This window comes from Garra rufa, chromosome 8, assembly GCF_049309525.1.
Source record: "Garra rufa chromosome 8, GarRuf1.0, whole genome shotgun sequence".
Classification (NCBI taxonomy): domain Eukaryota; kingdom Metazoa; phylum Chordata; class Actinopteri; order Cypriniformes; family Cyprinidae; genus Garra; species Garra rufa.
In genome coordinates this window covers 41,917,778-41,945,558 of record NC_133368.1, presented here as the reverse complement: position 1 = coordinate 41,945,558, position 27,781 = coordinate 41,917,778, and the positions used below count along the sequence as shown (strand labels likewise).

Here is a 27,781-nt window from a genome sequence, read left to right as displayed (position 1 = left end):
CTTACATTTTAGTCTAGGACTAAATAGGACTTCTGAATGAATCTCTTGCCAAATCGTCCCTCCCTAACATTTTCGTCTCATTTTTATTCCTTGGCGCAAATGTCAATAGATTTTCATCATTTAGTTTTTTGTCAAGTCTTTGTTTCGTTATTGTCTCATTTTCAACCAAATTATGACAAAAAGTATTCAACGAAATTGACACTGATTAACACACAACTTCAAAATCGTCTGACATCATTGTTTTACCTTTTTTAGTAAAGTACGTTTGACTTTTTTTGCACGTTCGCTTTGTAAACACTGGGTCGGTACTTCCGCCTACTTCACGTGTGAGCTTTCCAACTTGACTGTGTAATGCTTGTAGTAAACTAGTGCAAGACGAACATTTGTGGTTAAATAGTATATACAGTATGTCACAAAAGAGAGTACACCCCTCACATTTCAGCAACCATTTTAGTATGTCTTCTCAAGGGACAATACTATAGAAATGAAACTTGGATATATTTTAGAGTAGTCAATGAACATGCTCTTGTTGTCTTCAGCTAACTGTTTGCAGGTTTTCTTGTTAGCCAGCTTCAGAAGAGGCTTCCTTCCTTCCTCCTTGCAGTGTGCGGCGTATGGTCTGAGCACTGACAAGCTGACCTTCTACTTCTGCAACCTTTAAAGCAATGCTGGCAGCACTTTTTTGAAGCCAGATTCTGCACCTGACGCACAGAACGAGTGCTCAACTTTCGTTGATTGACCCTTGCAAGGCCTGTTTCGAATGGAACCCATCTTGGAAAACCTCTGTATGACCCTGACCACTGTACTGTAACCAAAGACTATAGAATAGCCAAGACATGTCACTCGTGTAGTTTTGAATGGGGAAAAATGCAACGCTCATTATGGCCGCGAAGCCCCGCCTTCTTAGTGAAAGAGCCAATCGTTGATTAGAAAAGTCAGCGCGTCACTGCAGCTGCCGTTAGAAGTCCCGGTTGCTGTAGAAACAATCGGCGCTCTAAGACGTGCGCTCAGTACTGCGCATGCGCACTGGCTCATCTAGCCGGAAAAATAAGCGTTTTTTCACGCTATTGGAGCATAAGGAACCATATTTATGAGGCAGTTCTTGTTGGATTTCTTTGGAGATTTAAAATATGAAATTTAATCGTAAGCTTGGTGAACAGTTTTGGAGAATTTGATGTTTCCCCATTCAAACAGATAGGAGCTGCACTTGTATGCCCGAGAGGCGTTTCAAAGATGGCCGCCGAGTGACATGACTTGCCTTAAAGGGACTTTGACTGTAACTCAGTTTCAGGGTGTTACTGAACCTCTAATTGCCTTGGCCATCTTTGTGGAGAGCAACAATTCTAATTCTCAAATCCTCAGAGAGTTCTTTGCCATGAGATGCCATGTTGAACATCCAGTGGTCAGTATGAGAGAATTGTACTTAAAGCACCTCATTTTAACTGCTCTAATACAAGATACACAACGTTGTATGGTCCTGTCAAGCAGACAAAAACATAAACATGATGAATAGGACATGTGGCTTTGCATGGTTAAACAACATACTGCTGTTATCACTTAGGGTGTACTCACTTTTGTTGCCAGCTATTTTGACAATAATGGCTGTATGTTGAGTTATTTTCTGCACATTGACTACTCTAAAATATATCCAAGTTTCATTTCTGTAGTATTGTCCCTTGAGAAGATATATTAAAATTGTTGCTGAAATTTGAGGGGAGATACTGTACATACTGTTTAACTTTTTTTTATAAAATGACAGATTATTTCACTAGATAAGACCCTTATTCCTCAAATGGGATTATGTAGAGCCCTTTAAAAAGCAATTTGGTCCATCAACCCATTGGCCACCATTGAAGTCCACTATATGGAGAAAAATCCAGGAATGTTTTTCTCAAAAACGTTAATTTCTTTATTGACTGAAGAAAGAAAGACATGAACATCTTTTATAACATGGGGGTGAGTAAATTATCAGGACATTTTTATTCTGGAAGTGAACTATTCCTTTAAAGGATTGCTCACCCAACCTCATGTGACCCGTACATGTACATAGGAAAGGAATGAACTTTTTCTTTTACCCACAAGGCACTGCTCGTAATATATGCACTAACTGAACCGGACCTGTTTGCTTTAGAACAGAAGTGCGTACCGGCAGCCTTAATGCAATAATCATAATCGGTTTACCTGCACCAGCATTCAGACTGTGAGTCTGCAGGCTCGACCGGCGCTGTCTTCATCTCCAATTTGCCCCATGGGAAGCTTTGTTGTCATAGCAGGAAAGGGATAGAGGAGACGGAGGCACTGAGCAAGCAAAACTGCTCAGCGTGGGCCTGTTTCAGCTGCCTATCGAGTGCACTCCCTAGAGGGATGTTGAGAGAGGGCTCAGAGTATCTCACGCTCGCTCTCTTCCCTTTCAGCGCTCAGACGCTACCAGCGGCCCATCTGAAAGCAGTTAGTTTCACACCTCTCTCAGACAGGGTCACTGACAGCCAGAGAGACAGAGACAGACTTTAAGTAATCAAAGGAAATTAGGAAGCACAAAGTACAGAGGAAGCTTATGATGATGAAGTCAGAGTCTGATTTCAGAGTGGAAGGACCGGCTTTCCCATGAGCATTGGACACTTAGGACAACGTTAGATGCTTCTGTCCTCATATGTTGTTTTAATATGGCTCATCTTGGCCTTTTCAGTTCAACTATGAAAGTTGGAGGCCTTGTTTAGATATACGTTTCTTCCAAAGTAATGCATGTTTTTGGCCATTTATAGATGTAGCTATTAAGAATGTGCATGACATTCTTTTTTCATAATACACAATAAAAAAATAAAAAAATACCTCTAATATACTTGTAAAATATGTTTTATATAAATATATGTTTAGCTTTTTAACATTTTAGTTATTTTTTATATGTTTGTCTATTTATAAACATACTTTCAATATACATACATTTAAAATTATTAATACTATTAATGTAGTAGTTTATTTCATATTTATATTAATTATATTATATTAAATATATATTAAAAAAAAATGTGTGTGTGTGTGTGTGTGTGTGTGTGTGTGTGTGTGTGTGTGTGTGTGTGTGTGTGTGTGTGTGTGTGTGTGTGTGTGTGTGTGTGTCTATAAAAATGTTTTTTTTAATATTGTTATCATTGGATTATTAGATTATTTTTTATTTTAGAATGTTTATATTAAACAACAGAAATATTTAAGTATTGTGCTCTATAATATTTAAAGATTACATAATGTTTATTATTATTATTAGTTTATTTCCTATTTATTTAAATTTATATTATTTACATTTATATTATAATTATACTAATTATATTTCATATTTCATTACTAATTATATTATATATATATAAATCTATCTCTCTCTCTCTCTCTCTCTCTCTCTATATATATATATATATATATATATGGAAATATTTTTAATATTATTATCATTAGAATTTTTGAATTTTTGAATGTTTATATTAAACAACTGAAATATTTAAGTATTGTGCTCTATAAGATTTAAAGATTACATAATGTTTATTATGTTTAAGGATTATTGTTATTAGATGTAATAGCATAATGTAAACTAACTGTAACAGAGTAGAATATTTTGGCTATAATTATTAAACATTATTACCATTGTTATATTTGTATATTACATTAATAATTATATTATTATGATTTTATTTAAAAATAAAAAATGCCACTAATATACTAATATATTTTTATATAAATATATGTTTAGCTTTACAAAATTTTAGTTACTTTTATTATTATTATTAGTTTATTTCATATTTATATAATAGTATATTATATTGTATATTAATAATATTATATATTATTATATTAATTATATTTAAAAAAAAACTATAAATTAAAAACTTAAATATTATTATCGTTAGATTATTATTTACTTTTTTGAATGTTTATAAAACAACAGAAATATTTAAGTATTGTACTCTATAATATTTATAGATTACATAATGTTTATTATATTTAAGAATTATTGTTATGAGATGTAATAACATAATATAAACTTTGACTGTAACAGTATAATATTTTGGATATCATTTCTAAATATTATTACCATTATTATATTTATATATTATATTATCATGATTATAATGACAATATTATAAATACACTATATACAGTATATTTAAATAAGTATATGTAGATATATAGAGATTTCTATATATTTTTAGATTTCTTAATATTAAATTTAAAATTAAATAAATTTATTATTGTTTTATAATATTATCATTGTTATTATTAATTACAATAATAATACTTATTTAATAATTATTTAATATACTAATAATAAGTATTTAAAATTTTAAAATGTCAACATGTACAGTACAGACCAAAAGTTTGGACACACCTTCTCATTCAAATGAATGAGAAGGTGTGTTCAAACTTTTGGTCTGTACTGTATATTTTCTGTTTATTAAAGTTTTTACTCTACATTTGTGCAGTTTTCAGTGGGTTAGTGATATTTTTTTAAATATATATAAATTAATAAATATGTTTTAAATGGGTTTTTATACAAAAACTGCTTTTTTATGTAAAATTCACTTTATAAAAGACCCACATTTCTAACTTTAATTCATGGGGATAACATGGATAATTTCACATGGTTTAGTGTAAGATTTTTGCCCATCTTTTGGAAAATCCAGTTTTAAAAGTAAAAAAACAACAACTGCAAATACCTTTTACCAGTAGGTGGCTGCAGAGCTCCACTATTTGCTATTTGCTATTTGACCACCTGAAAGATATTTTTTCACAAGTTTTTTCAGTTGAATTCATATCTACAGTACAGACCAAAAGTTTGGACACACCTGAGTGAGAAGGTGTGTCCAAACTTTTGGTCTGTACTGTATATTCTAATCCACAGTGTCTGCATTATATTTAATAATAACTAGAATGATCAAACATAATCTTATATAGATCAGATTTTATACGTTTTATCAAATATTTTTTTTATATAATTATACTAATACTCCCTTGAGTGCACACGTTGTTTTAATATGCAAGTTCTTTTTGTTAGTTTCTGGCCAACTATGAAAACTGCAGGCCTTGTTTAGATACATGTTTCTTGTAAAGTAGCTTGCATGTTTTTCATGGCACCCATTCAGTTCAAGCACACGGTCACTTGACGACCCATGCAGGACGTCACAAATGCCCCGAGAAGCTCAGCTCAGGCCAGATAGATAGATAATAAGAAACAAGAGCACAGACTGTAATCAGTATGGCAGGAAGCAGGTGTTTTATCATTGCATTGTAACGGAGGTGAAGTTCAGGGCAGTGAGTAGATGATGTGGATAGAGTCTGAGAGCCTTCCAGAGCGTGTTTGAACTAGAGGCTCATGGGATAACAGGTGCTCCAGCCACCCCAACCTCTACACGCCTGCTTTACCCATCCAGTCCTCGGTTACTTGACGGGTACATCAAATGCTGTGGGGTGTTTTCACTCGGAAGTAAACTCATTTTAATAAACTATTAACACTAACCTTTTTCTTTTTATATTGTGTTCTGTTAAAAAAGACAAAATGAATGAAAATGAACACATTTAAACATATAACACACAACTTTTGGTAATTTCCAAATGCAGTTTTGATAATTAATCATGTTCATTTTATGAACTTCAGAAGATTGATAATGATTTTTATTCTACTGGCAGCATTGATTTATACCATACATTATCAATTTCTTGCATACATAATTTCAACATATACAGTATATATATAAAAAAAAAGATCACTAGACAATATAATTAATTAATATAATATATATTTTAATGTATTTTATGTATGAAATTAAACAACAGAACTATTCAATCCCATAATATTTAAAGATGACATTGTTTATTACAAATAATAATTAATGTTATTAGATGTAATAGCATAATATAACATTTAAATATAGCTGTAGAATATTTTTCTTATCATTTCTAAATATTATAACCATTATTTATATTTGTATAAATTCTGAATGCAATATATTTTAATATACAGTTATATATCTATATATAGATATAATACAAAATATTATAAAAAGGATTAAAAAAATAATATTCTACTCCATAATAAAACCTAAAATATTTCAAATAATAATTGTTGTTATTAAATATTATAACATAATATAATCATTAAATGTAAAAGTAGATTTTTTTAAAATATTGTAACTATTATTTATATTTTTATATATTATAAATGCAATATATACCTTATATATATTGTATTATTAGTAGATATAGATATAGATAGATATATAGATATAATACAAAATATTATAAAAATGAAAATAAATATTATATTTATTTATTTAAGAAACAGAAATATTCTACCCTATAATATTTAAAGATTACATTGTTTATTACAAATAATATATATTGTAAAATAATATAATATTTAAATATAACAGTAGAATATTTTGGTTATCATTTCTATATATTATAAATATATAGATTATATTTAGATATATAGATTTTATATATTATTAGAATATATATAGATTTTATATATTATAAATGCAATACATATATTTATATAATACAAAATATTATATATTTTGTTTATTTATAAATGTGTGTATATATATATATATATATATATGTATATATAACAAATTATTAATATGTAATATATTTTTAGATATTTTATATATTATATTATATGTAATATATATATTTATATTCATGTCTTTAATTAAACAACAGAAAAATGTTACCATATAATAAAATTTATCTTAAAAGGTCAACAGGAATTACATTTACATTATATTTAATAGTATTTATCATTATTAAACATAATGTAAAAATAATCTTCTAAGCTTTCAGAGTAAAATACTCCTGTTTAATTTTTGAGGCGCTGACATAATATTATCATTAGATTTATATTGTATTAATAATTATAATTTTAACTTTTTAATTAAATAAATACTCTTTTTTTCTGGTTTGCAGACCAGAGCTGCCAATAGATTAAAAAACAAACACAAATGATCTTCTGATGTTTTGTATGTCGTTATAACACACATATAGTCCTATGAAGGCTTCTCTGTCCAAATTGTGTTCATAATGTGCACCAAAAACACATCCCGCCGTGATGTTTTCACTTAAAGGGTCTCAAATCGCTTATTATTACCACAAAATTCAAGCAAACCGCTGTCAACCCCCTGAAACTAGCTATGTGTGAAAACAGTTCCCATGGAGCGAGAAGGTTTACAGCACCGCAGCCTCCTGTGTGACTGTGATCATTATATTGAGCGTTTAACAGCTTGGGCTGGAGTGTCAAATATACTTCCTCGTTTTTAAAGCCAGGTAAAGCGCAGGAGGCACTGTTATAATGAGGATTGTGTTTCCTTTGAAAATGACTCAAATCTGCTGATGGCTTCAGTCGCTGTTGTCTGAGTAACCAAGGCTTTGACTGGTCAAATAGTTGACGGATGACGTCATTCGACTCTGAACCCGTGACTCATAGATGGATGTGTGCGAGCAGATGTTGTTCTCAAATTGTGCTCATTAGCAATTATATGATAAACAGTGTCCTAATAGGCTAATTGTTGCCAGTCACCATGAGGTTTTTCTCTTGTGTTTACCCAACAGCTACAGTAAACATGCTCGCTTTTACCTATGAGACCTGGGGTTGATTTCCAGAATTGTCTGTCCTGTAAAAGTTTGTTAGGTCACTGCAATCATTTCATGCAAGGCTGCATTAGCATGAACTGTAATCAGCTCGGTTAGGGCTGGTCAATTATGTCCTAAAATAACACTGTTGAATATGTTAATACAGTGGTTCTGGGAGTTTTTGGAGACTTCCTTAGTTTCCATGTTGACAGTATGCACAAGAACCAATCAGTTTCTCAACCACCTTCTTCTGTGGTGTTGCTCATGAAGATGTCAGTATTTTAAGTGAATAATGACTTGCAGGGATAATTCACCCAAAAATGAAAATTTGATGTTTATCTGCTTACCCCGAGGGCATCCAAGATGTAGGTGACTTTGTTTCCTCAGAAGAACACAAACGAAGATTTTTAACTCAAACCGGTGCAGTCTGTCAGCCAAATAATGGGAGTGGATGGGCACCAAACCTTTAAAAGTAAACAAAAACATGCACAGACAAATCCAAATTACACCCTGCGGCTCGTGACGATACATTGATGTCCTAAGACACGAAACGATCGTTTTTTTCGAGAAACTGAACAGTATTTATATCATTTTTTACCTTTGATACATAGCCACGTCCATCTGTGACGGGCACGATTTCCCCTTACGGCGTTTGCGTATACTACGCCAGAGCGCGTTCACATATGTAACGAGCTGGATGCTAAACTCGTGCTCAGGACAGATGGACGTGGTGGGCCGTTATCGGCGTTAACGTGCTGCGTTAACGTGAGACTCTTATCGGGCGATTAAAAAAATATCGCCGTTAATCTATTCTCAAAGTTGGGTTGGGAGCTGCGTCTATACTACGCAAGCTATGATGACTTTCAATTTGATATTTTAGCGCGGATGACGTATACCTAGCCAAATTGCACTGTAGGGGGCGAGAACGAGTCTTCGAACCTGTGTGTACACCTTCTGTGAAATTACCACACCAAACTAGACGTGCTAACATAGATGCAGCTATGAAGCCCCCGGGTTTGCTTCAGGGCAGGGGCATTGCTAGACCCTTTTTACTGGGGCACGTGCGTGAGTTATAATTTACTTTGATAATCCCGAAATACAGACATTAAACTATATGCAACAACTGAATTGACGCTTCTAAAAGCAACACAGTTTAACCGAAGACTGTGCACGCAGATATTCATGCCCGTGCGCGTCTGTGTATTTAACTGCAACGCGCACGTCGCGCAGCCTTTTACGCAGAAGTACATGCAGTGTAGGAATAGTTAGTTACACAAGTTTGTATAGTTAATTGTGTTGTAAATGCAATTGTCAAGCAGTTTGTGATGCATTTTGGAAACAGGAGATGAGCCCCTGGTCTAATGCACCACCTGGCTTGAGAAACCCGTTCTCAAAGACTTACTTTTAGTCATTATTTGGGTAGCACACATATTCTGAATGATTTCGGCAGAATTCAAATTAGCCATTTTAATCTAGATTAATTCCAAGATTACAGTGAGATTAATCTAGATTAAAAAAATTAATCTATGCCCACCACTAATATATATATAATAATTATATATATATATATATATATATATATATATATATATATATATATATATATATATAATATATAAAATCGTAATATAATACTTCAATATAAATTATTATTATTATTTTTATAATATAGTAAAAATAATAATCATATATATTTTCTATGTATATTTTTAACAGAAATACTTACAGAAATTTAGATATTAACTTTTTTCAATGAATCATTCAAACTGTGAAACCTGAAAGATATATATTACTATTTTCATGGTACGTTACTATTTATCCAAACTATAAAAACTGAAACTTACTTTTACAAATAAAACCGTTCCATTATGTATTAGAAAAAAACCCAGAAAGAAAATACAGAAAATTAATTTTTATTGCCAATATTGTCTGCTCCTGTTATTTCTCATCTATAAATATCCCATAACGGATACACGTAAATGATGTGCTTGTGTTTTCAGCAATTTTAGTTATTTGAATTATAAACTTGTCCAAAAATCTGAGAACCACTGCCTTAATTTATTGCAAACAATCAAACTTAGTTATTTTGTGCTTCTCTGCTCTGTTTTTCAACGTTCTTTCAATAACCCTGTTTTGCATGAAGTTCCCAGTTTGCTTGGCTTCTTGGCATCCTTATGTGAAGGACGTGCCTCGTTCTCAAACAGTCAGAATTTATATTACTGCAGGCAGGTTGACAGAAACCGTCCTAACAAAAGCTTTTCTTTTTCCTGGAGAATGTGAAGGTCCTCACACAGAGGCCGCGGACGTGAGGGAAAATCAAATAAATCCCACTGTCATGGTGGATGCTGGCAACTGGCATGTGTGTCATACCTGCCAAGCAGCTTGGCGTGCGCTGACAAGACCTATTAAAGTTTATAGACGTGCGGCAGGGCCGTCCATCACCGTGACGGACAGGTCGGGCCCCTCCCCCTAGGCCGGTGCCAGGGCAAGCGGAGGGTCGTGGACGCAGCGGGATCGGAGAGGCGAGAGGGGCCGGGCTGAAGCGGGAGGATTCCTGAGGGAGCGTTCTGGGGGGACGAGTGTTGACCTGCAGTCAAACCGCACAGCGGGAAAGTGTGAATGAATGACCAGCTGGCCTCACACACACAGACTTTTCACCCCTCCATATGGGACCGCTGACTTCTAGTCACGTCGGAATGATCGTATTTACGAGATGAACGCGACTGCAGTGTCGTACCTGTGGGAAACTCTAGATTTTTTAATTTTTTTTAAGGCCAAACTTTATGAGTTGGCAAGTCCACATAGTTTTTATGCAAAGTTTGTGATATAACGTAAAAATGCTGGAAGGGTAATAAAGTTATATAAATAAATAAAATAAATAAATTCTAATTTATATTATACATATTTATTACATTTATTTTAATAATTTGGTAGTGTATCAGGTAAATAAATAATAAAAAAATAATTTGATTATGATATGTATTTATTTATAGATTATATATAGTATATATGGATTATTAGGTAAATAATAATTTTTTTTTAATTATAGAATTTCAATATATGTAATATTCTTATATATATATATTTATATATATATATATATATATAGTTAGTAATAATATTTATAATATATAATATTTACTTATACATTATATATAGTAATTAGCTTGTGTAGTGGGTAAATAAATAATTAAAAAGCATACAAGTTCAAATAAAATGTGCAAATAAAATAAGCTTCATGTGTAAATATGACTATATATATTTACAACATTAATGTATATTATTTGTAGTATATATTTATTTATGGACTATATAGTAGTGTGTATATATAGTATCGTATAAGCATATTTTTTTATAAATTTAATAGATTTAGTAATTGAAAGTGTGTGTGTATATATTATGTAATAAATATTTATAATATAGTAACATTTATAATATATTTATTTATTTTTACGTTATGTATAGTAATTAGCTGGTGTATTAGGTAAATAAATGATTAAAAATACAAGTTTAAATAAAATGTGCATATATATATATATATATATATATATATATATGTATATGTATATGTGTATATATATATATATATGTGTGTGTGTGTGTGTGTGTGTGTGTGTGTGTGTGTGTGTGTGTGTGTGTGTGTGTGTGTATATAATGTAATGTTTATTTATAATATTGTAACATTATTAGTAATATATTTATGTATACATTATATATAGTAATAATTAGCTGGTGTATTAGGTAAATTAAAAAATCATATAATTTATATATATCATATCATATAATATAATTTAATAAAGTTTCATATGTAAATGTAAAATGTAAATGTTCAAATGTAAATGTATTATATAATATTTATTTATAATATTCATAATATTCTAATATTATTTATAGTATATATTTTTTATTTATGGATTATATATAGTATAGTGTATATATAGTATTGTATAAAGATATTTTTAAACTAAATTTAGTTAATATTTAATATTTACTTTTTGAATGTGTGTGTTATTTGTAATATTGTAACATTATAATGATTTATTTTTACATTATATATAGTAATTAGCTAGTGTATTAGTTAAATAAATAAATGTAAAAAGTATGATTTCAAATAAAATGTGCATATAAAAGCTTCATATGTAATATGAATACATATATTTATTATTTTTATGTATAATATAATTTATAGTATATATTTATTTTATTTTAGTTATTATTTATAGTATAGTATATATAGTATCATATAAACCTAAATTTATTATATTTAGTATTTGAAAATGTATATAAAAATATGTATATATGTATATGGCAAGACTTTACAATAAGTTTCCATTAGTTTTAATTTTTTATATACTAAATAAATTATAGTTAACCATGACCAGCATGTTCATCATATTTATGATTTGCACTCTTGTACTGTAAGTAGTAACTTCCCAGGGTGACTTGAAGCCTGTTACTTGTAGTAAGTGCTCCGGGTCATTATAATATGCTAATTTGCTGCTGAAGAAGCATTTGTTATTATTAACAGTGTTGCAAACAGCATATATTGGGCTTATTAATATTTTTGTGGAAACATGGTAATTTTTTCAGAATTTTTTAATGAATATAATGTTCAAAAGAACAGCATTTATTTGAAATAGACATCTTCTGTAACATAAATGTTTACTCTTAGTTTTCTGACACTAAATAAAATATAAAAAAGGTTATTTCAACTTTTCATCTCACAACTCTGACTTTATTCACAGAATTTTGTGATATACACTCAAAATTGTGAGAAATAAAGTCAGAATTGTGAGATAAAAGCTTGCAATTCTAACTTTTTTCTTGCAATTGGAGTTATAAAGTCTGATTTTGAGAGGGAAAAAAGGCTGTTCTCATAATTGTGAGTTTGAGGTTGAATTCTGACTTAATTCGCAATTTCTGAGGGAAAAAAAAAATCACAATTTCAAGATATAAACTCACAATTCAGAGAAATATGTCACAATTTCAAGATATAAACTCAATTCGTAGAAAAAAGTCACAATCTCAAGATAGAAATTCACAAATCGGAGAAAAAAACAATCTCAAGATATACTGTAAACTCGCAATTTAGAGAAAAAAAGTCACAATTTTAAGATATGAATTTGCAATTCAGAGAAAAAGTTGTTTTGAAGATATAAACTTGCAATTCTGAGAAAAGTCACAATTTCAAGATATAAACTCACAGTTTGGAGAAAAAAGTCACAATTTCAAGATATAAACTCACAATTCTGAGAAAAAAAAGTCAATTTCAAGATACAAGATAAAAACTCGTAAAATTTAAATTTCAAGTTATAAACTCACAATTCGGGGAAAAAAGTTATAATTTCAAGATATAAACTCGTAATGCTGAGAATAGTCATATTTTCAAGACAAACTAGCAATTCTGAGAAAAAAAATGAATGTCGATATAAACTCAATTATGAGAAAAAAAGTCATAATTTCAAGATATAAACTCACAATTCTGAGAAAAAAAAAGTCAATTTAAAGATACAAACTCGTAATTCGGAGGAAAAAATCTAAATTTCAAGTTATAAACTCACAATTCGGGGAAAAAAGTCACTTTCAAGATATTAACTCGCAATTCTGAGAAAAAAATCACAATTTCAAGATATAAACTCACAATTCAGAGAAAAAAGTCACAATTTCAAAATATAAACTCGCAATTCTGAGAAAAAAGTCACAATGTCAAGATATAAACACAATTCTGAGAAAAAAAGTCACAATTTCATGACAAACTGAGGAAAAAATAGATATAAACTCACAATCTAAATTTCAAGATATAAATTCACAATTTGGGAAAAAGTCACTTTCAAGATGTTAACTCGCAATTCTGAGAAAGAAAAATCACAATTTCAAAATATAAACTTGCAATTCTGAGAAAAAAGTAACAAATTCAAGATGTAAATGAACAATTCTGAGAAAAAAAGTCACAATTTCATTACATAAACTCGTAATTCTGAGGAAAAAATAGATATAAACTCGCAATTTGGGAAAAAAAAAGTCACTTTCAAGATATCAACTCGCAATTCTGAGAAAGAAAAATCATAATTTCAAAATATGAACTTGCAATTCTGAGGAAAAAAGTTACAATTTCAAGATATAAACTCACAATTTGGGGGAAAAAAAGTCACTTTCAGAATATCAACTCGCAATTCTGAGAAAGAAAAATCACAATTTCAAAATATGAACTTGCAATTCTGAGAAAAAAAGTCACAATTTCATTGCATAAACTCGTAATTCTGAGGAAAAAATAGATATAAACTCACAATTTGGGGAAAAAAAGTCACTTTCAAGATATAAACTCACAATTTGGGGGAAAAAAGTCACTTTCAGAATAACAACTCGCAATTCTGAGAAAGAAAAATCACAATTTCAAAATATGAACTTGCAATTCTGAGAAAAAAAGTCACAATTTCATTACATAAACTCGCAATTCTGAGGAAAAAAAGTCAAATTTCAAGATGTATATTGTAACTGTAATATGTTTACAATTAAAAATGTGCTGTTAGTATTGTAGTGCTCGGGTGATTGTTTTAGAAATGCAGAGGGGTTTGATACATCCATGTGTCGTGCCACAGCAGGATTATAGTCTCCGTCTCCTCAGACGGCCTTTCCCAACGCCTCCAGTCCTCCTGCCCTCATCCTATTTGTTTTAATTAAACCAAAGCTTCCAGCTTGGCCAGGAGTAGAGAATAATCTCTCCCTCTCTCTCTTCCTCTCACTACACTTACTAATATTTCAAAATCACCCCACCCAGTTTTCATGCCTTTTTTTTGTCTGTTCTTGTTCATCTAAATTGTTTTTGAAGGATGAATGACAGGATGCTTGCCCTTTTCCCCATCTTTAATGTTTGGATATGAAACGCTTGGCCGTAGATTTTCAGTATTTTTGCGTGGGGGTGAAAAAATGCAGCCGAGAGCCAAAGGGAAATGGACTCATTCCACATCAGGAATGCAGCGTCGCATGCTGGCTGTTTCCTCTGGGCAGAGGCCCCGCAGGTCCCTGAGCTGTCGTGAGGGTTTGCCGGAGCATGAGGTCTCGTTGCCCACGCGCTGCGACAAAGCACAAAGCCCTGCATTGTTGGCTATCTTTACAGCACAGCATTCAGCACATCTGTGAGCCTCCGTTACAGCGCAAACACAAGCTTGCTATTAATGCATTTATTGCCAGGTTGCCATCGGTGGGCCCTGAAAACAACAACTAGCAGGGTCTGCTTCCTGAAATAACTTCAGAATCCCACTTCACATAGGTGTGTTAAACATCAAATGTGAACCTGAACCACAAAACCAGTCTTAAGTAGCGATAGCCAACAATACATTGTATGGGTCAAAATTATTGATTTTCTTTTATGCTAAAAATCATTAGGATATTAGGTAAAGATCATGTTCCATGAAGATATTTTGTAAATTTCCTACCGTAAATATATCAAAACTTATTTTTTTGTATTAGTAATATGCATTGCTAAGAACTTCATTTGGACAACTTTAAAAGCGACTTTCTCAATATTTAGATTTTTTTGAACCCTGAGATTTCAGATTTTCAAATAGTTGTATCTTGGCCAAATATTGTTACGTATTGTTATCCTAACAAACCATACACCAATGAAAAGCTTATTTATTTTATTTTTTTTTAATATCTCAATTCAGATTTTTTTTGTCTTAGAATCTCAAAGTTTATGTCCCACAATTCCACCAAAAAATAAAAAAGATGATTTTTCTATTTTTCCTCACAATTTTTCTTTTTTGTTCTCTCGCAGTTGGGAGTTTATATCACAATTCTGACTTTCCTTATCAGAATTGCAGGTTGAAAAGTTAACATGTTCATTGAAAATCAGAATTGTGAGAAAAAAAGGCTCAATTGTGAACTAAGTCGGATACTTTTATTTTTTTTATCCTGTGACGGAAAACAAGCTTGCATAATATACATGTATATATACTGTTGCTGGTATTTTTATTATTATTTTAAAATCAAATTTAAATTCATGTCACAGTCACGTTTCCTTGGTTAAATAAACATTACTTTAAATATCAGGAAAAAAATCTATTTTATGTTATGTAATCAATACCATACATCTAATTAAGTTACTTTTTCTTTTTCTTTTTTTTTTTTTCAAAATAATAACTCAAGGCAGTAACAATTTAAGGTGAGAGACTACAGGTGAATAGGGTAAAAAAAAAATTTTTTAACTAATAGTTATGACCTTACTAACCCAGTTGATTGATTACATTGATAACTGCAAATTTGTATTACAAGTTTTCTAAAATGTTAGGTTTAAATATGCAAATGAGCCATCACTGAATGGAATATGCACTAATTTGCATACCATTCGAGCATAAAAATCTAAACACTGCATGAAGTCAGTTTCAAAATTCTTGTTTTATTTTATTTTATTTTACCTATTAGAGTCAAATGTTTTTACAGAGGGAATTTGGGGTATTTCATTTAGTCACATAATTCAGAAAAAAATTAGACAGAGAACAATATATTTTTTGTATAAATTCAAGCAAATTATATATAAACAAACCTCTGTAAAAACCTTCAGTGCATAGACAGGAATAAAAATGTAAAGTTTGGTGTGTGTAAGTGCTACTAAAGTGGAGATTTATGGCTCAGTGTAGGAGAAAAAAAAACCTCATTTTGAGAAAACGTCCTTATAAAGAAATATGTAATGTAATTGAAATCTATTGACACAAATAGATAAAGTGCTATAATAGAAACACTTAACAGTGTCTTTTGGTTTTCTTTCCACTAGTCTGAAAAACTTTATGAAAAACCAAAAAGCCCAAAATCTCAAACTTGACTGGTGCAAAATAAAAAACAGCATTTTTGCCTGCAGTGTTTCCCCTTAAACAATATATTTATTTGTTAACTTATGTTCAGCTATTCTTTTAATAGTCAACCTTTGAATTTTTTAGATCGTCAGTGATTTACTTTAAATTTCACCAAGCCAACGATTACTAAAAACTCCCATAGATCATGTTTTAAGTGTTATTTGGTGGTTATATCTAAGTGTGTTTACTTACTTTTTTTTAATTAGTCTTCCCATTAACGCCATTATGTTGTTCATTCAGACTGATTCACAAATGTGGAACGTGCAGGAACACAAGAGGCGGGATTTATCGCGTGAACCAATCACAGCCGAACATAACCAGTCATATTCAATCATATTGCGATGAAGGCATTGCCTCCTCTCACGTGACTACCCCCCATTCATTCTCAATTACCCCCCACCAAACTCACGGCATGCTTTACTGGGTCTGTTAAAACTCAATGGGCTCAGGGGAGGCAAATAATTGATTTATACTGTACACTTTTTAATGTTGTGTTTGTAACATATAAACAGTCTTCATGCAGCAAAGTTTAACTTGCTTTTTGATCTTCCTTTCAGTTGGACCCTATTCCTGAAGACGTGCTACAACAGAGGCCGAACACCAACGCCATTCACTCCATGGAGAAAGTTCTGGAAGTCCAGAGTGAGTGCACACAACGTTTCACAGTTTATTCATTTACTGATACATATTGCATACAGCTGCTGTAGCAATTATTTTAGTGTAGTCTACTTTAGATAAACTTACCCCTAAACAACCAGTACAATTTGCAACTGGCTGCTTGCATGACAATTATAAGGAGTCCTCTAAGTAAGTAAGCAGATTTTGCTGAAAAATTCTACATTATAAAGCAGATGTTGTGCAGTCAAGTCATAACTCATGCATATGATGTCTTACACCTGTAAATAAACTGCTGTGTGGTGTTTAAGGCTGAGCTTTGACTGTTTTGTGCTTTAGGTAAATACTGGCGCTCACTGCAGAGATCTGCCTCGACTCTGGGATACTCACTGCTGGAGGCTCAGAGATGTGAAACTGAAGAGGCAGAGACGGTGACCGCTATGGCCTCCCTGTCTGTGGCCAACAAGCACATGGGAAAGAGGTGCAGTTATAGTTTCACAAATTTTGGGTCCCTTTACTCTTTTTTTTTTTTTTTTTTATTAATTATTTTTTGTATGTATTTATTTATTATTGTTTTTTATTTGATATGCTAAACCGTATAAACTATGATTAATATTTATTTTATTATTTATAAAATAATTACATATTTAAAATTTGTTTATTTGTCCCTGGACCACAAAACGAATCATAAGTAGCATGGATATGTTTGTAGCAATATATTGTAAAAATACATTGTATGGGTCAAAATTATACATTTTTCTTTTACGCCAAAAATCATTAGGATATTAAGTAAAGATTATGTTCCATGAAGATATTTTGTAAATGTCCTACCTCAAATATATCAAATATATAGTAATATGCATTGCTAAGAAGAACTTCATTTGGACAACTCCGCAGGCAATTTTTATATATGTATAAATCTCAATTGATTTCTTATTTTAGTAGCATTAGGATACTAGGATACTACGCTTGTTAATTTTCATTAATATTTTTGAATCAGTTTTTATATTTTCCATATAAATTCATCATTTTTATTTTATTTATTTTTTTGTGTATGGCTATAAAATTATTTTTTATTTCTGATTTAGTTTGTGTCATTTCAGTACATCATGTTAAACTGAAGTAAAATGAGAAATGGTACCTAAAATAGGTTTTTAATATTTTATTTTAGTTAACTATTATTATTTTTTAAGTACTGTTTTTTTTATGGGTTCAATTTTAGTTTTAGTTAACTCCAGTAACTGATAAAAAAATATATTATAATTTTACATGTAAATTATAATTATAAATGTAAAACATAAATGTTATATCGAAAATCAGAAAATCTGCAAAAAAAAAAAAAAAAAATCCCCACCAACATCAGTTTTTAAACTATGTAGAGACAACTCAACATTTCCAAACATGAATGAAAATAAATGAAAACAATTCATGGTAACACTTTACAATAAGTTTCCATTAGTTAATGTTAAACAAACAATAAACAATACATTTATTAATATTTGTTAATGTGGCAGTAGTTAATGTAAATACGGTCGCTCATTGTTAGTTCACAGTGCATTAACTAATGCATTAATAAATGTTGAAATTAACATTAAGATAAAAATAAATGCTGTAGACGTATTGTTCATTCTTCATTAACTAAAGTTAACTAATGAACCTTATTGTAAAGTGTTACCCAATTCATATAATATTTAGGAGAAGCACCTCTTTTAATTGACTCAATTAGCTCAAAAATGACTTCCAAATGATTTTCAGAGCTATTTTGTACCTTATTCCGAGAAAGTGGCATGTATTTGCTCATAGCAGGTTGCCTGAGTGTGTCTGTTTTTGTGACCCCATGAGTATTTATGGTTTTGTGAGGGGACAGCGATGTTCTAGAGGTGCAGGACAGGTGTGTGCATGAGCGCTGATAAGCAGACGGGACTCTGTGTAGTGTGCGGCCGGTGCGGGGCAGACGTCCAGCAGCGTCAGGCTTCTGAGAGACACGCTCTGCCAGAGTCCTAATTGAAAACACTCAGGCAGCATTGAGCACAGATGCTTGAGGTTTCTGGACCTTCCTCACACACTCACACATGTGTATTCATGTGCCCAGCATAGGTTCAAACTCACATTATTTCCTGTTATTCCTATTAGGGGCCAAGTGCAGAAAGTGTGTTGACACCTATTATAAGTGTTGGATTTCCTAGTTTAATATTCTGTGCTTTCTGGCTGGCCGTTTGGCACGGTGAGTGCGGAGGGTCTCAAAACTCTTTGTGCCAATTTCCGAGTCTCTCAAACACTCTAGTGCCACCAGAAAACAGTTCACAATTTCATGAACGTTTTAGCTTCGAAATTCTTTTTCTCTCTTGAGCATCGAAGCGTTATTCTGGCGGTTTCCTCCAGATTTCCTTCAAAATTCTCAAATAGGACATTCAAATTTTGTTTAACTCGCCATGCACCATTTCTGTCTTTTTCCATTAATTTGCATATTGTTTTTACTTCTCATACAAAATTGGTTCAGGTCATATTCAGACTAAGACACAAAAGCCAAAACTGATTTGGCGTTTTATACCTTTCTCCCAAAAAAAAAACTGACAGGAAGTGAAACATTAACGAGTGTGTAAATGCTATTGAAATACCATATAAATCCAATTACAGTGCCTATATAAAGTCAAAATGGGAAAATCTGCACTAATCAAATATAATAAATATATTCCCAAGTAAAAAAAAAATATATATATATATATATTTTATATTTGTGTTTTTATTTTTAACTAAGACTATTAAAATGTCGCTTGAAATTAAGCTGGAATAAAATAAATATTGGATATAAAAACTTGCATGATATTTAGAAATGTATGTTGCCGTAGCAGCTAACTGAAATAAGTTCAGTTAGTTCAAAAAGTACTTAAATGACTAAAACTACATTTGAAAAAATTAAGAAATTTTTTTTTTTAAGTAATATTTTTTTTAAACTGACAAAAAATTTAACAAAATTACTAAAAAAAAAAAAAACTTAAAATAAAGCTAAGAATATAAAAATAAAAGCTAATTCAAAATATTAATAAATACTATAATAGTAGTATAATAGGGTTATTATAGTTAACTAAAAATAAATAAATAAATAAATAAATAAAAATAAAATGTAAACACATTTTTTTTTATATATTTGTGTTTTTATTTTTAAATACAACTATTAAAATGTCAGCTTAAATTAAGCTAAAATTAAATATTGGATGGATATGAAATTTAGAAAAGTATGTTGTCTGAAATGAGTTTAATTAGTTCGAAAAATAGAAATATTTTTGAAAAAAAAAATAATAATACAAATTAAACTAAAATTAAAGCTAAAAATATACAAATCAAAGCCAATTCGAAATATTAATGAATACAGTAATAGTATATAAATAATACCAAAACACTGGCTTAAACTAAATTTAAATTTACTAGTACTTCTCAGGGTTATTATTGTTCACTTAAAATTATATAAATTATATATATATATATAATGGTATACAATAGCACTAGTACTTCTGCTTGGCTCTGAAATATTCAACTGGTGATTATATTCAAATGTATTTTCAATTAATAGAAATGTGTGTGGTTTTGCTCATGTGTGACGTAATGTTTATGTTTGTGTCGCCCCACAGGACAGAGGAGGAGCCTATGGAAGAGGAACCTCCATTGTAGAAGGTCCGCTCGACTGCCTTGGTGACCCTCTCGGCTCAGAGCCTCTTCAGGGCCTCTGACGTCGCTCTACTCTCTCCATCCGTTTCATTTTTTGTCCCACGATGTGCGCGCTTTGAGCACGGGATCCGAAACGGCCTGAAGAAATCTCCGTGACACCCAGAGTGCGACAAACGTCTCAGCCGTGTTAGTCTGTCTCTGTCCGTGGCAGAACGTCCGGGATTGCGTAACCCGGTCTGTCCGCAGGGACGCTTACCTTTCGAGCAGGACATAGACTCACGTTTCATTGTTAGATGTGAGAGCTGGTGCTTTCAACATGAACTTTGCCATTATTTTCCAGAGCCACTATAATGACTGATTCCGGCCGTTACGGCCGTATTTTTGTTTTGTTTTTTGTCGTCGTCTCTCTCTATTCGTTGTCTGTCTTTCTTTTATTCTCGGAGAGAAAAAGTGACTCGCTCCATTCGCAATTCGAGTTACTGCTTCACGAGGGTGGATCGGGAGAGAGACGGAAGGATCAATGCGAGTTTGTGCCTTTTTCAAAAGAGTTTCCGTGACGGATCCAGAAGAACATTGCCTTAAACTACAGTAGTTACAGGAGGAAAGACGTTTCGCCGTCCCGCTTTTTCTTGGAAGGCTGGCCTGAAGAATCGAGAAACCCTCAGCATGTTTACCAGGAACTCCCTGCAGATATCTTCATGTTTCACATGCATTTTATGTTTCTTCATTTTTGCTGTGCTTGTGTTGGACATTACATGACTTTCAGTGTCACTGACAAACGAACTTCAAGGTAGTTGCCAGTTCGAACGAATTCGATCGAATTCTCCAGCGCTTTAAAAGGCAAGCCAATGTAGCGACTCGTTTCAACACCTAATGACCAAATACGCACCTCCTCCTCCTTCTCTGAAAAGTTGACCAGCATGCAGCTTTCCATCTGCCAACCGTCGTAGTTTAACAGCGCCGACAAGCATGAGTTTGCTGCGAGCATATAGGATAGGGCTGCGTGACCGTGCGCCATTCGATTTGTAGTTCGAGACAAACTTTCTATTTTTTCCTTCTCTCGACACGTTGTACTTTTATATAGCTATGAATGTCTAGTATTCCGGTTACTTTACAGTTAATCAAAGGGCACTAGCGTATCACTACTACTATTATTCTACTCAGCAGTCGGTCAATTTTACTGACACCAAGCGGAAAAGGGCTGGTTAACGATTTTAAATGTACCACTGAGCCTTCAGACGTGCCACCTGGTGAGATTTAGCGCTGGTTTCCTGCCGAGGAGGGTTTCGGGCCTTTCGCTAGGGGCAGGTGCTACTGTCACACGTGACACAATCCAGGAAGTAGCGGGACCACCAGCTTCCACTCAGAAAAACAATCGTAAAACGCCTCTGAGACGACTGTGATACTCAGACAATCTGCATGGGACTTTGACGTAGTTTCGGAGCGCGCTTCGAAGCGGCACATAGAACTGTATATATACGCAATTATGCATGCTGACAGTAGATCATTTGGCTTGACTTTGATTGTACATTGAACTTTTTCGATTCTGGACTGATGAAGAGGCCATAATTTGTTTGACAACCCCTGACTCATGTTTAGCCTCTTGGCAACTACCTTTGGCATTCTTTTTCTGTGTGTCACGTTCAATTGAGACGCATTACGGCGGGAGATTTGACTCACCGTTGCCATCGTTCCTCGACTTCATTTTTATATATGCCTGTCACGTATGACTACTCCACTTTGGGTTCGTGCCCGTAATTTTCTTGTCCATTTTACTTGCTCGTTTGTACTTTTTGGATTATTTACTTGTTCATTTGTCAGTCTTCACCTAGTTGACAATGTGTTTTTACATGCTTACGTCTTTAGTTCCTTGTTTTAGAGAGTAACAAGCCTTTTTTTAATTTGTCTTTTTGTATACGGTGGGAGGGAGATGCTTTTACTTTGTATAATGATTCCGACAATTGTGTATTTACTACGTTCTGTTCATAGTAGATTTATATGACAAAGATCTATAGATATATTATATATTATTAAGATTGCAGACTCGAGTAAGAAAACTAGTATTGCAAAGTGATATATTTCAGTACGTGGTCTGGCTTCGGGTTCGGTTCGGTCGCTGGTTCCACTGAAGGCACTGTTTATTGGTTTCATGCATTCGCATTTGCAGTAGCATTACTCTGGCACCGTAAACTCTTGATCAAACGGAACTTCATGGATCCAGGCTTCAGTTTGACAGAGTGCTCTTTAAACTCTAAAACAAAAATATTACAGACTGACACTGTACATTTCCATTGGTAAACCTCCATTTGGATACTGACATTACAGTGATCCTTCTGTGTGGTACATCCAAGATGGATTTCACTTATTTGAGCATATTTTTAATTACTTAATCCATGTCCAGGTCATATTTCACCCTGAGAAGGACATAAGAAATTACATTTTGCTTTAAGAAAAGGAGGCCAACCAATGATGTGACTTTGAGGGCGTGGCTGTCTGTTTGTTTGACCAATGGCAGACAAGGGGAGGTTCCAAAATAAGTGTTTGAAAATAATCATTATTTGGAGGTGAAGCTTAAAAACGGGTATATTTGTAGCAATAGCCAAAATTGTTGATTTTTCTTTAATGCCAAAAATCATTAGGATATAAAGTAAAGATCATGTTCCGTCAATATATTTTTCTAATTTCCTACCGCAAATATATCAAAACTTAATTTTTGATTAGAAATATGCATTGCTAAGAACTTCATGTGGACAACTTTAAGGGCGATTTTCTCGATATTTAGATTTTTTTGCACCCTCAGTTTTTCAAATAATTTTCAAATATTGTCCTAACAAACCATACATCAATGTAAAGCTTATTTATTCGGCTTTCAGTTGATGTATAAATCTCAATGTCAAAAAATTGACCCTTAGGACTGGTTTTGTGGTCCAGGGGTCACACATTTCTAGTAAACAAGTAGCATATTGAATAGAAAAGAATGAATGAAACTGAAATAGTTTTTTCTTGTAAAATGTGATCTAATAATTTTTGTTTTATCTCCAAACAATCATTTTTACAGTGCACTTAATAAAAAACTGAACAGTGAAATGTCTGTTTTAATTATGGCAATGAACATTTTGTGCTTAATCAACTTGAAAATAATTTCATAATGCAAGCAATCCCAAAATATAATTTCTTATTTAACTCCTTTTGATTTTGGGGTGAAATCTAACCTGGACGTGATTTTGTACGATCAATAATGTTTAATTTTGCGGTGACGATATCGGCGATCGTTCTCTGAGTTTTCTGTTTTGTAAAATCTTGTTACTCCTCTGTCAAGCATGATCTATTTTGGGCATTTTTGCAGTATCATACCCAGACCAAGCCCGTCGATTCTCATCCGAATGACTTTCAAGAATGAAGTGCGAAGGCCGACGCTGACATTCCTAAAGAGTCTCATAATATAGTAATAGTCAAGCGGACCATCACTACAAACCACTTTGCAATAATACAAACGGCAGCCTATCAATACAGTCTTGTCAAAGGGACACTTCTACTCCGGTTCATCCGGATAGTCATTTTCTTTTGTATAAAAGACAAAAACTGCATTCCATTTGTTTCTTCAAGTTTGTTTTGAACTTTCTCGTCATTCCTGCTAATTTGCCATGAGGTCTGGCCTGAGCTGTTGTTTATTTGCAGGCCAGGGTGAAGTTTCTTTCATTCTCTTTCCTTCACAGCTGTAGATTTCTGCATGGTTTGTGCGTCAGCATGCCTCTGTCTGTCCTTGTAACATATTTGCACAAAGGAGGAACACGGGAGGGTTGAGGCTTGTGGAGAACGCATGGGATGGAAGCTCTTCTTTCCTCCACTGTTTCTGGTCAGTACACAGACGGATTGATGCTCTTGGTGTCCGACGGATGTGCTTTTTACTTGTTTAAAAATGGAATGAAAGAAAAATGACTTTTGAATATTTTACAACAACAACAAGAAAGTTATCTAGCACTTGTGACATACAGACTATAGACTTTATTGTATTTATGTAGAGCATTGTTTTAGGTGAACTACACACTATGCCACATGTCAGACCGTCTGTGAGACTTCTTTTGCTTTCGTTTTCTTTTCTCGTTTTTCTACTCTTCCTCGGGACGTGTTTTCAGGGGCCGGAGGAAGACTAGGAAAAGATTAGGGTCGTTCCTTTAGAAACATCTGGAATCATCAAAGGGCTTTTTCCAGATGCTTGTCAGATATATCTTCAGTTTGTCCAAAAGGAAGAAAAAAAACACTTATCAGCCAGTAATACCTGTGACCACTGTGGCTCGAGAACAGTTCTAGGTTTACAAAATGTAAGAAATGCATATTATTTTTGTCACTTTGTTTTTCCATTGTTACAATAGAACTTTTCTTGGGACCTTTGCTCTAACGTTTGTCTTTGACATCAACTATAAAGTTCCTTGTTTTCGAATACCACAATGTCTTGTTTTTATTTCCGAGCACGTTCCTTCACTGAATGGATTTGCATAATGCAATCAGGAAATGGGGCTCCAATAATAACAGTAAAATCGTTTTAGTGATTTAATGCCGTATTTTCTACTGAGATCACTTACTTATATGAGGTCATTTTTTCTGCTCTCTCATATGACATCATGCCTTTGTATTCTTTGATCCTAATTTTAGATTTATTGTACTCTGTCATAACTTGTAGTACATGTGCTCTTCCATGCAAAAACCAGAAAATTTTGGTGGGAGTGTCCAATTTGTTGTTATATGTAGAGTTGAGGTCGAAAGTTTACATACACCTCACAGAATGTGCAAAATGTTAATTATTTTACCAAAATAAGTGGGATCATACAAAATGCATGTTATTTTTTTATTTAGTACTGACCTGAATAAGATATTTCACATAAAAGATGTTTACATATAGTCCACAAGAGAAAATTAATAGTTGAATTTATAAAATTAGTAAGTGTTTTTTGTTTAGTGATAGTTGTTCATGAGTCCCTTGTTTGTCCTGAACAGTTGAACTGCCTGCTGTTCTTCTGAAAAATCCTTCAAGTCCCACAAATTCTATAGTTTTTCAGGATTTTTGTGTATTTGAACTCTTTCCGACAATGACTGTGTGGTTTTGAGAAGGTTTAAACGCTCACTGATGCTTTAGAAGGAAACATGATGCATTATGAGCAGGGGGTGAAAACTTTTGGAATTTGAAGATTCAGTGTAAATTTGTCTTCTAGGAAACATTAAGTATCCTCAGTAGCTTCTGAAGGGCAGTACTAAATGGAAAAATATATATATATATTTAGGCAAAATTAGAAAAATTTACACATCTTCATTCTGTTCAAAAAATTTCACCCCCTGGCTCCTAATGCATTGTTTTTCCTTCTGGAGCATCGCTGAGTGTTTGAACCTTCTGTAATAGTTGCATTTGAGTCCCTCAGTTGTCCTCAGTGTAAAAAGATGGATCTCAAAATCATACAGTCATTGTTGGAAAGGGTTCAAATACACAAAACTCCTGAAAAACTACTGAATTTGTGGGACCTGAAGGAGTTTTCTGAAGAACAGTAGGCAGTTTAACTGTTCAGCACTAACAAGGGACTCATGAACAACTATCACTAAACAAAAAACACAGCTGTGGATCATTCAGGTAACAACACAGTATTAAGAATCAAGTGTATGTAAACTTTTGAACAGGGTCATTTTATAAAACCAACTATTGTTTACTCTTGTGGGCTATATGTAAACATATTTCAAGTGAAATATCTTATTCAGGTCAGTACCACATAAAAAATAACATGCATTTTGTATGATCCCTTTTATTTTGGTCAAATACCATTTTGTGCATTCTGCAAGGTGTATGTAAACTTTTGACTTCAACTGTCAATACTCAAGCATTCACTATCATGCATTGTTCACTAGTTTTTTTCCTCAACATTAAATGCCGTCTGCTGTTGTCGGAATATCTGACGTTGTTAAACCTCAATCATTTCAGTCGGAAGTTAGGGTCCTTGTTAATGCGACCGCTGTAGGAGTTCCTGTCACACTGTGAAGGGGCTAATGGCCTGTGTGGTGGTGAGCGCTGAGCTTTTCTCATCATTTTACACTGTAATTCTGTGGTGTGCTCTTGGGTGACTTTTTGTAAATCTATTACATAGCAAACAGCAGTGCACCACAAGTACTGAACTATGAAAAAACTGGTGGAGATGAATTGTTTGTGGGAAGACAGGGCCGGGATGCTCAGATGTCCCACAGCATGTTTAAAGCCTGTGGTTTATCGTCACAAGCATCAGTTCCCGTCATCAGTTTGCCTGGAGCACTGAACTTTAGCGTCAGAATCTGAGAATATATTTAGACGTGTATGTACAGTAAAGAAAGTAAATGTACGTCTTTGTGCGTAATGTACCTAAAGCTACAAGATAATAGGGATCTTTTCAGATTTTCCGGGAAAGTTGGGACGTTTTTTTAAATATCGAAAATTCTAATGAAAGAAATATGTTTTAAAATAAATGTATATTTATAAATATTTCAATATTTTTTTTATTTCAAATAAGTAAATGAGTGACAGATCATGTGATTTTTTTGTACATTCAGATATTTTTCATTTAAGCTCAAGAAATTGATGTTAATTTCTTTTTTTGGGAAAAATTGTTTTTTAAATTAGAAAATACCAAATTAAGACATTTTCACAGAAGGTAGATACACTGCCATTCAAAGGTCAGTAAGTAAGAAATCTATAAATCTATTCAACAAGAAGATCAAAAAAAAGTGATCAAAAGTGACTTTTACAAAAAATAAAATGCTTTCTTTTGAACTTTCTATTATTAAAAATCCATTTTAACATTGATGATAATGTTTCCTGGGCAGCAAATAAACATTAAAATGATTTCTGAAGGATCATGTGACACTGAAGACTTAAGTAATAGTACTGAAAAATCAGCTTTACATTACAGAAATAAATTACATTTTAAAAGATATTAAAATAGGAAACAGTTATTTTGAATTGTAATAATATTTCACAATATTACTGTATTTTTTATCAAATGAATGCAGTTTTGGTGAGC

The 27,781-nt window shown here is 32.5% G+C and overlaps 1 long non-coding RNA gene across 1 annotated transcript; it reads left to right on the top strand.

Moving 5' to 3' along the window:
- The first annotated feature begins 17,012 nt into the window (after positions 1 to 17,012).
- Positions 17,013 to 25,190, top strand: LOC141341146 (uncharacterized). Its single transcript, XR_012356628.1, has 3 exons — positions 17,013 to 17,108; positions 17,421 to 17,562; positions 20,711 to 25,190. It is a non-coding gene; the product is annotated as an uncharacterized lncRNA (long non-coding RNA).
- The last annotated feature ends 2,591 nt before the right edge of the window (positions 25,191 to 27,781 follow it).